Raw genomic sequence first — 12,255 nt, 5'->3', positions numbered from 1 at the left:
ATGCTGAAAATACAACCCAAGAGCCAAACTATCATCATTCTGCTCACTCCTATCCCTTACCCCTCCTAAACTATCAAGATATGCCCTACTTCAGAAAACTCAACCCGAGAAGCCCAGCTGAATGTAAGGGTTATATGCCAAGATGTTCTCATCAAATTCCTTGACACATCAAATTCCTCAGCTGCACTCAATGGTAACTGACACATTTCTAGTTTTACATAAAACTGCATATGATTATGGGATATCTGCTCATGCCTAATCCTTCCCACACAGTGACAGTATCTGCTACTTTTCTCGCTTGCTGTTACTTCCTTTTTTAAAAATAATGTTCATTTTAATTACCATTTTCTCAAAGGTTTCATCTTTGTTATACGGAAGCAGAATATTAAGGGGGTTAGTGTCTACCTGATGAAGCCTATTTGCATGGATTGCAATCACAACCTTGGTACTTACTGACAAGTGATACAACCTCTAGGTCCCTCAGTTGCTGTATCTGCAAGAATGGGATAAATGGAGTCTCCAGGAGTAAAATCATATAAAATGCTTAGGGTTTACCTAACAGGTAAGAAACAGTGAGTATTTGTCAGTGATGTGCTCATTCCCATGGCCTCGTTTCATTGTTCAGCTCTGCTTATTGCAAATAGAACAGATACTGAACTCATTTGTCTATCAAACATTTTAATGAAAGAATTAAGCATTTTAATTTTTATGATAGTATGAGTATCAGTCAAGGTTCTTCAGAGAAACAGGACCAATCTGCTATAGAGCTACACATAGATTTTTTTTAAAGAATTCTCACATGATCCTAGATGCTGAGAGGTCCCTAGAGGTACCATCTGTAAGCTGTAAAACCAGACAAGTCAGGGCTCTAATTCAGTTCTGATCCAAAGAAGTATCAGTGTACAGTGTGGAAGAAGATGAATGTCTCGCCTTAAGCAAAAAACAAATTCCCACTTTTTCCACCTCTTTTCTCTATTCAGGCCCTCAACACAATGGATCATGCACAAACACCTGGGTAGGGACAATTTATTTAGATAACTGATTAAAATAACATTCTCAAGTTGGCGCAATGGCTCAGTGGCTAAACCCTTGCCTTGCAACTGCTGGGATCCCAATCAAGTCCCAGCTGCCTCACTTTCCATCCAGCTCTCTGATTGTGGCCTGGGAAAGCAGTTGAGAGGGCCCCCAAAGCCTTGGGATCCTGCACCAGCGCTGGAGACTCGGAAGAAGCTCCTAGTTCCTGGCTGCAGATCAGCTCAGCTCCAACCATCATGGCCACTTAAGGAGTGAACTAGCTGACAGAAGATCTTTCCCTCTGTCTTTCTTTTTTTTTCTATAAATCTTTCTAATACAAATAAATAAATAAATAAATAAATCTTTATAAAACAAAAACAGAAACAGCATTCTTTTCTAGAAATACACCCAGAGGTAGTGCTGGGCCAGCTATGTGGGCATTGCCTAGCCTAGTCAAGTTGACAATGAAAACTAATCACCACAGTGAGGGTAAAAATAACATGCAATAGTGGCACTAAAGATGTATTTCGTTTTTTGTGTGCTAATCCCTAAATCTAATTATTTATATAAACAAACTCATTAATCTTTGTAATCAATGGGTTATAACATCTGGATATAAATTAATGCTGATGCAAAATCCAAGTTTTCAGTAGCCTAAAACTAGAACTTTGTATGGCATTGTTTTGTTTTGTTTTTTTTTAAAGGATATTTCTCTCTAAATGAATCTACCCTTCCTAGTTCTTGGCATTAAATACTCTTTTATTTCTGGTGCTGGCTGGATGATAGCTTCCTTTTTTTGCACATCCTAACTTAGAACAGACCAAGATTTGTAACCCTATATTTGGCACTAGAATTTGTCAACTGAATCTGAAAATCTAAATTTTTCCTTCATCATAACTCTTTGGTGTGGATATAATTATCCCATTCTACAGATGAGAAGCTAAGCCCCAGAGACGTTACATGGTTACAGTTAGCAAAAAGCAAGTCTATGGGCCCGGCGCGGTGGCGCAAGTGGTTAAGGTCCTCACCTAGCACGCCCGGGATCCCATATGGGCGCCGGTTCTAATCCCGGCAGCCCCGCTTCCCTTCCAGCTCCCTGCCTGTGGCCTGGGAAAGCAGTCGAGGACGGCCCAAGGCTTTGGGACCCTGCACCCGCGTGGGAGACCCGGAAGAGGCTCCTGGCTTCGGATCGGCATAGTATCGGCCCGTTGCGCTCACTTGGGGAGTGAATCATCGGACGGAAGATCTTCCTCTCTGTCTCTCCTCTCTGTATATCCGCCTTTCCAATGAAAAAATAATAAAAATAAATCTTTAAAAAAAAAAAAGCAAGTCTATGTGGGACCCCAGGGTCTTACCTGTTAAGTCTTTAATGATATTTATTGATTGCCTACTACATGTAAGACACATCTCACTTCCACTGCCCTGTGAGGAGAAGCAATTTCCTATTTTCCAAATAATGCCCCCTGGGGAGATTAAATACTGTGTTTGCCAAGGTTCTACATTCTGAAAATATGAGAACAGGATTGAAATATGGAACACTGTAACTTCTACAGTGACTATGTAGCTGACATAGCCAAGCCAATGAAGGAATGCACAAACTTGGTCAAGAAACACTCAAATAATTTAGTATGATGCTCTGATAAGCACTATGCTGAGGTGTGTATGAGGTATTAAAAAAAAATTCTCAGGGGCCTGGCACAGTAGCCTAGTAGATAAACCCTTGCCTTGCATGCACTGGAATCCCATATGGGCACCAATGAGTTTCCTGGCTGTTCCACTTCCCATCCAGCTCCCTGCTTATGGCCCAGCAATACAGTAGAGGATGGCCCAAGGCCCTGAGACCCTGCACCTGTGCAGGAGGTCCAGAAAAAGCTCCTGGGTGCTGGCTCCTGGCTTTGGATCAGCTCCAGATCCAGCTGTGGCAGACAAAATACCTTTCTCTCTGACTCTCCTTCGCCCTCTGTATATCTGTGTTTCCAAACTAAATAAATAAATAAATAAATATTCTCGGGTCTTTGCAGACATTTCTACAAACATGTAATATCCTTGCTGAATGTTATTTTTAAATCCATTATGTCCCACCACCTCATCAAAATGAAAACTGAACAACAAATATACCACTTACAGTAACATTAAAATAAGCACTATGTGATTGAATTATTTGCAGAATGGAAAATCTGAAACTTAACAGGTTAATGAATCTCAGAGTTTCATGTAATAACTTTTTATAATACTTGGCAGGAACATTTTCCCCCACTAATAGTGTATTTCTTGTATTACAATGTGATATCATGATTAGTTCTTTTGGTGATGGTTTTCTGGGATCTTCTTAGCTAATCACTTTATCTTCTAACGTTGAAAAAAGTTTTTAATATCAAAGAAGACAGAAATAATTTACATACTGCAGTTTCTATTGTAGCTGAAAGTAACAACCCATTTTTTGTGTGTGTCTTTTATTGGGTTAGTTTGGAATTTTGGCAAAAGACTAAATGAAAGATGGAGTCTAGGGTGGGCATCGGTCTAACAGTGAAGACTCCAATTAGGATGCCTGTATCCCTCACAGCTATCCCTGGGTTCAATGTTGAGGTCTGGCTTCTGATACCAGCTTCTTGATAACTCAGAACCGGGGGGGCAGTGGTGACAGCTCAAGGAGTTAGGTTCCTGACAGCACATGGGAAAGCTGGGTTATGCCCCTGCAGGTGTAATGGGAAGAACTTCAGCGGAAAAGGGTGTTCTCGCTCTCTTTAAGTGTTTTTAAAAATTAGTTTGAATCTGTATCCTTTCCCCAGACTCAGCTTTGTGTTCAGGTTTTTATCTAACAATCTATAAATGATGAAATAGGAGAAAATACAAATCGAATGGCAAATGAAGGTTAAATTACACAAGCAGCAGGGAGCATGAAGGTCAAATTTCACCATAAGCTCCAAAACAGGTAGCAGGTGAAATGTTTCAGGCCAAATCCTCCCTCAAAATTGCGCTGTGGAGGCTGAGTCAGACACGCCGAGCCCAGGGATCTCTAGCTGACGTCAGTGCCCATTTGCAGAACAGTTTATTAAAGCTGCAGCCAGGCAGGCAGCCTTTGCGGCAAAGTTGTGCCCTTGGATTCTGCCTTTGAGGGTTAATGTGTCACCCTGTTTTCCAAAGTGTAGGCAGCCAGCTGGCTTCTGACACAGAGTATCAGGAGCTGCCAAGTCCTAACCTTCAGGGAGGGAGGGCTAGGTTTTCTGTCCTAGAGCTCACGCTTCTGCAATTTATAGTGTCCTTGAATCTTGTTCAATCAAGGTAAATGATTCTCAGATCCAAGACTTAGAGACTGGGCACTCATCATCCTAAGGACCTATTTTACTTTTCTCTTGATCCATTTCCTAGGAGGGGTCTAATCACTCTTTAACTAATATGTGTCAGGGAATTTGGTATGAGCAAGATTCAGATACACGGGAAAGCCACTGTAGACATGCATGGTCCAGATGTTAATTGATCAAATCAGTAGCATTAGTGAATGTGAAATACTGAACTGAAATCAATAAGATTCTTTAACAGTGAGAATAAAAGCTTTTCTAAACTTAAGGAGACAGGAGTGAGCAGAGTGAGGAAGAGATTTCTACGCAAAGGGAAGGACTGGGAGAAGGCTTCCTGGAGTGATGGGAAAATACATTGAACCTACCAGGAGGGTCATAAGGGCCTGGTTGAGAATCCAGTCATTATCCAGAACCACAGGACCCTTGGAGGGTCCTAAGCAGGGGGTGATGTGATCAGACATGCCACTGAGAAAGATGGCCTTCTAGCAGTGATGGCCTGCTAGCAGTAATGGCCTAATAGAACACATTAGGGCTAGGGGACGCTTTCAGATCACAGGCAGGGAAACCAATTAGGAAAATATGCAACTGACCACACCCTATACTAATGGGGATGTGTAGTCACAGGAATTTTCACTCATTGCTCGTGGGAATTCGAAGGGTACAGACGCAGTTTAGCAGATCCTTGCAAACTGAACTACCCTGTTACCATAACATTCAGCGACTCTGCTCCTTCGTATCTACCCAGAGACACTGAATATTTACATCTACACAAAAACCAACACACAGAAATTTGTGGCCATTTAAATCAGAGTTGCCAAAACCTGGAGGCAATTTAGATTTCCTCCAGAAGATGATCACACTGATACAGCCAGGATGTTGCTCAGCACAGGAAAAAAAAAAAAAAGAAAAAAGGAAATAAGCTTTCAAGCCATGAAAAGGCATGCAAAACCCTCAAGTGCATGTTACTAAGTGAAAGAAGCTGTTCTGGAAAGGTCACATACTACATGGTTCCAACATATAACAAAACTAGAGAGCCCGACGTGGTGGCCTAGTACCTAGAGTCCTTGCCTTGAACGTGCCGGGATCCCATACGGGTGCCGGTTCTAATCCTAGCAGCCCCACTTTCCATTCAACTCCCTGCTTGTGGCCTGGAAAGCAGTCAAGGACAGCCCAAGGCCTTGGGACCCTGCACCTGTGGGGAAGACCCGGAAGAGGTTCCTAGCTCCTGGCTTTGGAAGGGCTGTGCTCTGGCCATTGCGGTCACTTGGGGAGTAACACATCGGACAGAAGATCTTCTCCTCTGTCTCTCCTCCTCTCTGTATATCTGACTTTCCAATAAATAAATAAATACATCTTAAAAAAAAAAACTAGGAAAACAGTAGAAAGATCAGTGATTGCCATGGGTGAGAGTGGCAAGGAAAGGATGAATAGGCTGAGTCCGGAAGATGTTTTTTCCAGCAGTAAAAATACTCTGTGTGGTACTGTCCACCAGAGCAGCTGTCAAAACCAGGAGAAACACAACACCACGAATGAGCACTACTACTACAAGTGTGCTGAGTCAGTTGTGCTAATAATGGAGATGTAAGTGTGGAGATAGAACATATGTGTGAAATTTCTGTACCTTCCTCTTATCGTGGCTGTGAACATAAAACTTACTGGAAAACTAAAACTTTTTAAAAGCACCATGAAAAAGAAGATGAGGCTGGCCTGTACAGCAGGGTAAGCTTCTACTTACAGGCCAGCATCTCATATTGGAGTACTGGTTCAAGTCCTGGCTGCTCCATTCTCAAGCCAGCTCCCTCCTAAGGTGCCTAAAAGGCAGAGGAGAATGGCTCAAGTGCTCGGGCCTCTACCATGTACCAGGGAGACCTGGATGAAGACCCTGGCTTTGGATTGGCCCTGGATATTTGCAGTCATGACTCATTTGAATCATCTATGTATGGAAGATTTTCTCTCTCTCTCTCTCTCTCTGTCTCTCTTTCTCTTTCTCTCTGGCTGTTATGGCTATTTGGGATATTTCCAGATGATGGAAAGCTTCTCTCTCTCTCTCTGAAATAATTAAACATAAAAAAGAAGTGTGCGGAGTGGGCATTTAACCTAAGAATTAAAGGTCTGCAACCCATGCATACTAACTGGAGGGTCTCAGCTTAACCATGTATTCAGAGAGAAATTGTTAATGTTGGCTCATTTCCCCAAAGCCTTAAAATTAAAATGTCCAGGGCCAGGAGCAGGAGTCAGGAATCCAGGTCCCCTCATGGGCGACAGGAGCCTAGTTACCTGAGCCTTCCCTGCTGTCCCCCAGAGCCTGTGTTAGTGGGAAACTGGAGTTAGGGGCTGAACAGGGACAGACCCAGCTACTCTGATGTGGGCTGCAGGTGTCATGATCACCAGGCAAAACACTTGATTCTCCGGCCTCATCTTGTTTGTCGGTCAAAATCTTTAACATTTGAAACTGTGCTCCCTCCTGTATGCAATGCCTTACTTCATTGATCTGCGTTGTACATTTTCCTAAAGCACAACCAGTTCTGATTTGATCTTGAAGGCTGTCTTGATAAGAATACAGCATTATAAGTAAATGACTTTGAATAGAGCCCATCCAAGGAAAAAATGATTTCATAGCAAATTTATCTTAGGCATTTTTGCCTTTGTTGTTGTTGTTGTTAAATGTTATTTATCTATTTAAGAGATGGGGGTGGGGGAAGAGAAAGAGAGCGATAGAATACCACCCCCACCCACTGGTTCAATTTTCAAAGGCCCACAGTAGCTGCAGTTTAGGGGTACCAAGCACTTGAGCTCTGCCTCCCAGAGGTTGCATTAGCAGGAACCTGCAATCCAGAGCAGGTCCAGGACTCAAACCCAGGCTTTCCAGGTGCCATGCACGGGATGCAGACATCTTAACCCCTATGCTGCCAAACACCCACCTCAAAGGGTTTTCTTCTTTAAAAGACAATCAAGTGAACATTACATACTGCACACATTCTTTAAGTCACTCTCTAAGTTAAAGCCACATGTACCAGTAAAGGTAAACTTAAGAATATAGCCATGAGCCAAAACAAAAGTCATGTTGCGAAAATACATGCAGTACTTTATTATTTATACAGTCTTAAAATATTAAACAACACCGCAAATTATTTACAAACTCATACAAAATGTTTGTGAGCATATGCAAATACATGATAAATAACAAGTTTAGGAGAGTAAGTGCCCCTGAAGGAGAAGAAGGTGGATGGCGCTGGGAAGGAGCACCCGGAGGCTTCAGCTGTAGCTACAGAGGTCGTGATTACTGTTTAAAAATATGTGTAACAAGAAAAGCAAAGCTGCTAAGAATTGACAAGCATAGGTTCCTGGAAATGTATTTTGTCATTCTGTATACCAGGTTCCTAAAACAATTTTTAAAAATTTTAGGTTTACGATCCAGTGAGAGGCTAATAAGTAATACAACAGAGACATTGCTAAAAGATTACAGGAGTACTGAAGAGGAAAGATAATTCTAGCAGAATTTAGGTTGCCAAGGAGAAATACGGCCAAGGTGTGTGTCTGGCTGCTTTGATTCAGTAAAAAGTGATTGAGCCCCTGTGCACTGGTTGCTCGAGCCACAGACCTGGCTGTCCGTGGAAGAGGCTGTAACATCAGCTCACACATGAAGGGGAGCCGCCTTGATAGCCACGCTATGATAGCCAGTAAGCACTGTGTTGGGGTTCAGTAAAAAGTTCTGAGGTACCCATGTCTGTTTTTGTAATTGGGAAAATCTTCATGGAGGATGAACCATCTAAACTAAACTTTAAGAAATAAATACTGGGTGTGGGCAAAAGAGGTGACAGGTACAACATAAAAGTGGAGTTATGAAAATTCAAGGTGACAAAAAATTATAGCAACTAATTTATGAAATAACTCAGCATAGTATATCAAATACTTACCTCTTTCCAGTAAATATTTGCGAAGGAAGGAGGGAGAAGAAAGAGAGAAGAAAAAGAAAGGGAAGAAGTGACAGAAAGAGGAAGGAAGGAGGAAAGGAAAGAAGGGAGGGAGGAAACTGCTGTTTCAGCCGACAGAATACAGGCAAGTCAACAGGGGCACTTCATCAAGGAGTGACGATATATGATAAGGAGAACAGAGAGACAACACAGGCTGCCTGGGGTGGAGCAGAGGAACCTAACCACATGGGGTGATACGGAGCTTGGGAAGAAAGACTGATTTCACAGAAAAGTTTGAAGTTGGAGTGTTTAAGTAGGAGTATTTAATAATTAGTCAGTTGTAGATGATGACATAAAGGAGCAAATGAAATGCTTCTTTAAAATATTGCTTATCTATTACATCAGTTTTATAAAAACATACCTTATATAAAATTTGTTAATCTATTTTAAGAATACAATTTGTTAATTTTTGACAAATACATACACCCATGTAACCAAAACTAAAATATGGAATATTTCCATCATCCACAAAGGTCTTATGGTCTCTACCATCAGTAAAACAACTCCTTACCCCACCAAACTCAGATCAACATGAACAGACTTCGTGACATAGTAAATTAATTTTTCCTTTTCTATGATTGTACTGTATGTACCTTTTTTGGTCTGCCTTTTTTTCATGCAGCATATAATTTAAAATATTCTTTTTGCCTGGATCAGTGGTTTATGCTTCTATATAGCCAAGTAATGTTTTACTGTGTGGCTGGACCATGCTGGACCATGTTACCTGTTGATGGATGTTTGAGTTGGTTTCAACTTGAGTCTATTTCAGATGAAGTTGTTATGAACATTTAAGTATAAGTCTCTGTGTGGATATGTTTTTATTTCTCATGGAAGAAATAGCTATGAGCAGCACTGCTGCAGTACAGGCTAAGTGGGGACTTAATTCAGCAAGAAACCAATGACACGTCCTGCAAAGTGCCTTTACCATTTCATATTTCCATCAGCAATATGTGTGAATACCAGTTGTCCCATACCTTGCCAGCACCCATGTTATCAGTATTTTTACTTTTAGATCTTCTAGTGAGTGTGCAGTACCATCTCATTCCATACTTCCTTATTATATGGTGACTTGTGATGCTGAGCATTTTCTTCTTATATCATTTGTATACATTCTTCTAAAAAAATTAGTCTTTTGATTGCAAAAATTCTTTACACAAATTAGGGAGGCTGGGAAGCTAGAAAAGGCATTACCTGAGATGAGGAGTGATGGAGAAAGAGCAGCCTTTAAAATGTTAAGTGGGAAGCAGGAACCATGCCTTCAGTTTTGAACCTCCTCTGTTTGAAGAAATAAAAAAGATGTTGGTTGAGATGCAGGAAGAAAACCAGCAGTGATTTCTGGAGCCCATGAGAGCACAGCCCACGAATAGACCGAGTTTCAAGGCATGGAAGCCTTCCTAACAGCATCAAATATCACAAACAGGCCGAGGAAAACAAACATTAAAAAATATTCAAATTCATTTTTTTAAGCCATTAACAACAACCTGTTAGAAATCATTTTACTGGAGTTTTGCCAGTCTATTTTTTTAAGAAAGAACTAAAAGTGTATTGCAAGTACTAAGGCTAGGTGTTATTTATGGGATTTTTTTTTTTTGCTCTCATACGCAAAATATCTTTCACTTTGGATTATGGTAAAAGAAAGGATTGGAAGAAAAAAGAAGGCCACAGATGGCTCACCAGCATTGTCTTAGTAAAGGTGGTAGCTGAGAATATGAAATCAGTCCGGTCTAGCTTTCCACCATGGCTTCTTCCTTGCTAGATGTGTGACCTTGGCTACGTTCTGGAAACACTTGCAATTCTCATTTTTCTTAAGTACATTTTGGGAAGGAGGATAGTAGCCACCTCAATAGGCTGTCAGCAAGCCCACTTTTCTGCATGAAGGAGTCCAGCGGCCCCCTCTCAAACCAGGCTCACTCGGAGTGAGGGATCTTGGTTGAGTCAAAGAAATTTGGACACAATTTTATCCCCTGGCCCCTCTGTTGGAGTTCATGCTATGAGACCATGAGGAAAAGTAAGCCAAAGCTACCAGCTGACATTGTTACTGTTATCATATTAGGGCCAAAACCAAACCCTATTAAAGAAATAAATCTAATGCATAGTAGAGACTCTAAAAGTTTGGTTGGTGGAAACAAACCAAATTTCCATTTAGAAGAACAAGAAAATGTTTTATAACCATATAATAGGATATTATTCACTCATGGAAAAGAATGATGAATCTATCCAAGTGAAGAAAGCTATTTTAAAAGGTCACATGGAAAGGCTGGCATGGTAGCTTAACAGGCTAATACTCTGCCTCAGCACCAGCATCCCATAAGACTGCAAGTTCTAGTCCCAACTGCTCCACTTCCCATCCAGCTCTCTGCTGATGGTCTAGCAAAGCAGCAGAGGATGGTCCAAGTCCTAGGGATCTGTAGCCACATGGGAATACCAGAAGAAGCTCCTGGCTCCTGGCTTTGGATCAGCTCAGCTCTGCCCATTGTGGCCATTTGGGGAGTGAGCCAATGGATGGAAGATCTCTCTCTATTTTTCGCTCTCTGTAAAATCTGCCTTACAAATAAAAATAAATACATCTTTATAAAAAAATATAAGGTCACACAGAGAAAATGAAGTATCCAGAGCAGTGCAGTCCAAGGAAGCAGCAACAGATCAGTGATTTTGAGAGGCTGGTAAGCAGGAAGGAGAAAGGAGAAAGGATGGCTTGATAGCCCTGGCTCCCGTAGGCACTGGTAAAAATGTTGTTATAGGAGATACAGATAATGGTTTCATATATCCAACACTGTGAATGTACTGAATGCCACAAAACTGCTAACTTTAAAATAGCTTCAATGGGGCCTCCCTGGTGGCTCAACAGACTAATCCTAGGCAGCAGCAGCATTCATGGTGGAGGCTTGTGCATGTCCTGGCTGCTCCACTTCTGATCCAGTTCCCTGCTTGAGCATCCACTGCTGCTTTCCCTTGGGCTCCTATACCCATGTAGGAGACATTAAATGAGCTCTTGGCTCCTGGCTTCAAATCAACTCAGCTGTGGCCATTGCAGTCATTTGGGGCATGAACTAGCAGAAGGAAAACCTCTATGTGTATCTCCCCTTCTCTCTGTAAAAATTTGTCTTTTCAATGAAAATTAATACATTTTTAAAATGTCTTCACTATGCCAGGTAAGGTAGAACTGACTGGCACATGTGACATCTGGGACTAGGAGTGGCCTTGGAGAATTTGGGAAACTTCCCTCGTAGGTTGTCACTCACTCTAGTGAGCATGTGAGTCAGGATTGGGTGTTGGTCAAGCCAGGCAAGGTAGCTCCACTTGTGAACAAGCTCCGTTTGTGAACAGCCTTTCTGGGGAAGGCTGGATGGGTATGGCTGGGCCAAATTGTAGAATACTGGCATGTGCAGGAGTCAGGATAGTGTGCAGGCCATGTTGGGCTAGGTTATCACATCTACCAGTTTTCATGAAAGCCAAGGATGGGAGCAGGCTGTGCAGGACTAGGCTGAAGCATTCAACAGCCAGAGTTGCGAATTGGTGTAGGCTGGGCCAGGTCAGGCTGAAGCATCAAATGGCAAAGGCCAAGATGAGGGGTGGGTTATGCAGGACTGGGGTAAGATTGGTGGGATCATACAGGACTGGCATGTACAAGATCTGTGACTGGGACTGAGGCTGGCTGGGAATCTAAGGGGACATCATGACTGGGTTGCAGTTCACACTGGTGAGCACAAGAGCCAGAATGAGGGTGGCGAATTGGGCTGGACATGAATACATTATCCCTTGGCATGGAAATGGACTGGGTCTGGTGTGTGCCAGACTGTGCTAGACTCCAGCACCCACTGGTGCTTGTGAGAGCCACGTTGGGTGTAGGACAGGCTGGGCTAGATCTCTACAACCACTGAATCATGCAAGAGCTGAGTCCAGGTGTGGACCAGGCATGGCTGGGCTGTAGTGTCCAACAGTAAGAGCTGAATGGGTGTGGGATGGTT

This window comes from Ochotona curzoniae, unplaced genomic scaffold (genome assembly GCF_017591425.1).
Source record: "Ochotona curzoniae isolate NIBS_2020 unplaced genomic scaffold, NIBS_Ocur_1.0 contig_2723, whole genome shotgun sequence".
Taxonomy (NCBI): Eukaryota; Metazoa; Chordata; class Mammalia; order Lagomorpha; family Ochotonidae; genus Ochotona; species Ochotona curzoniae.
Note: the sequence above shows the minus strand (reverse complement) of the source record.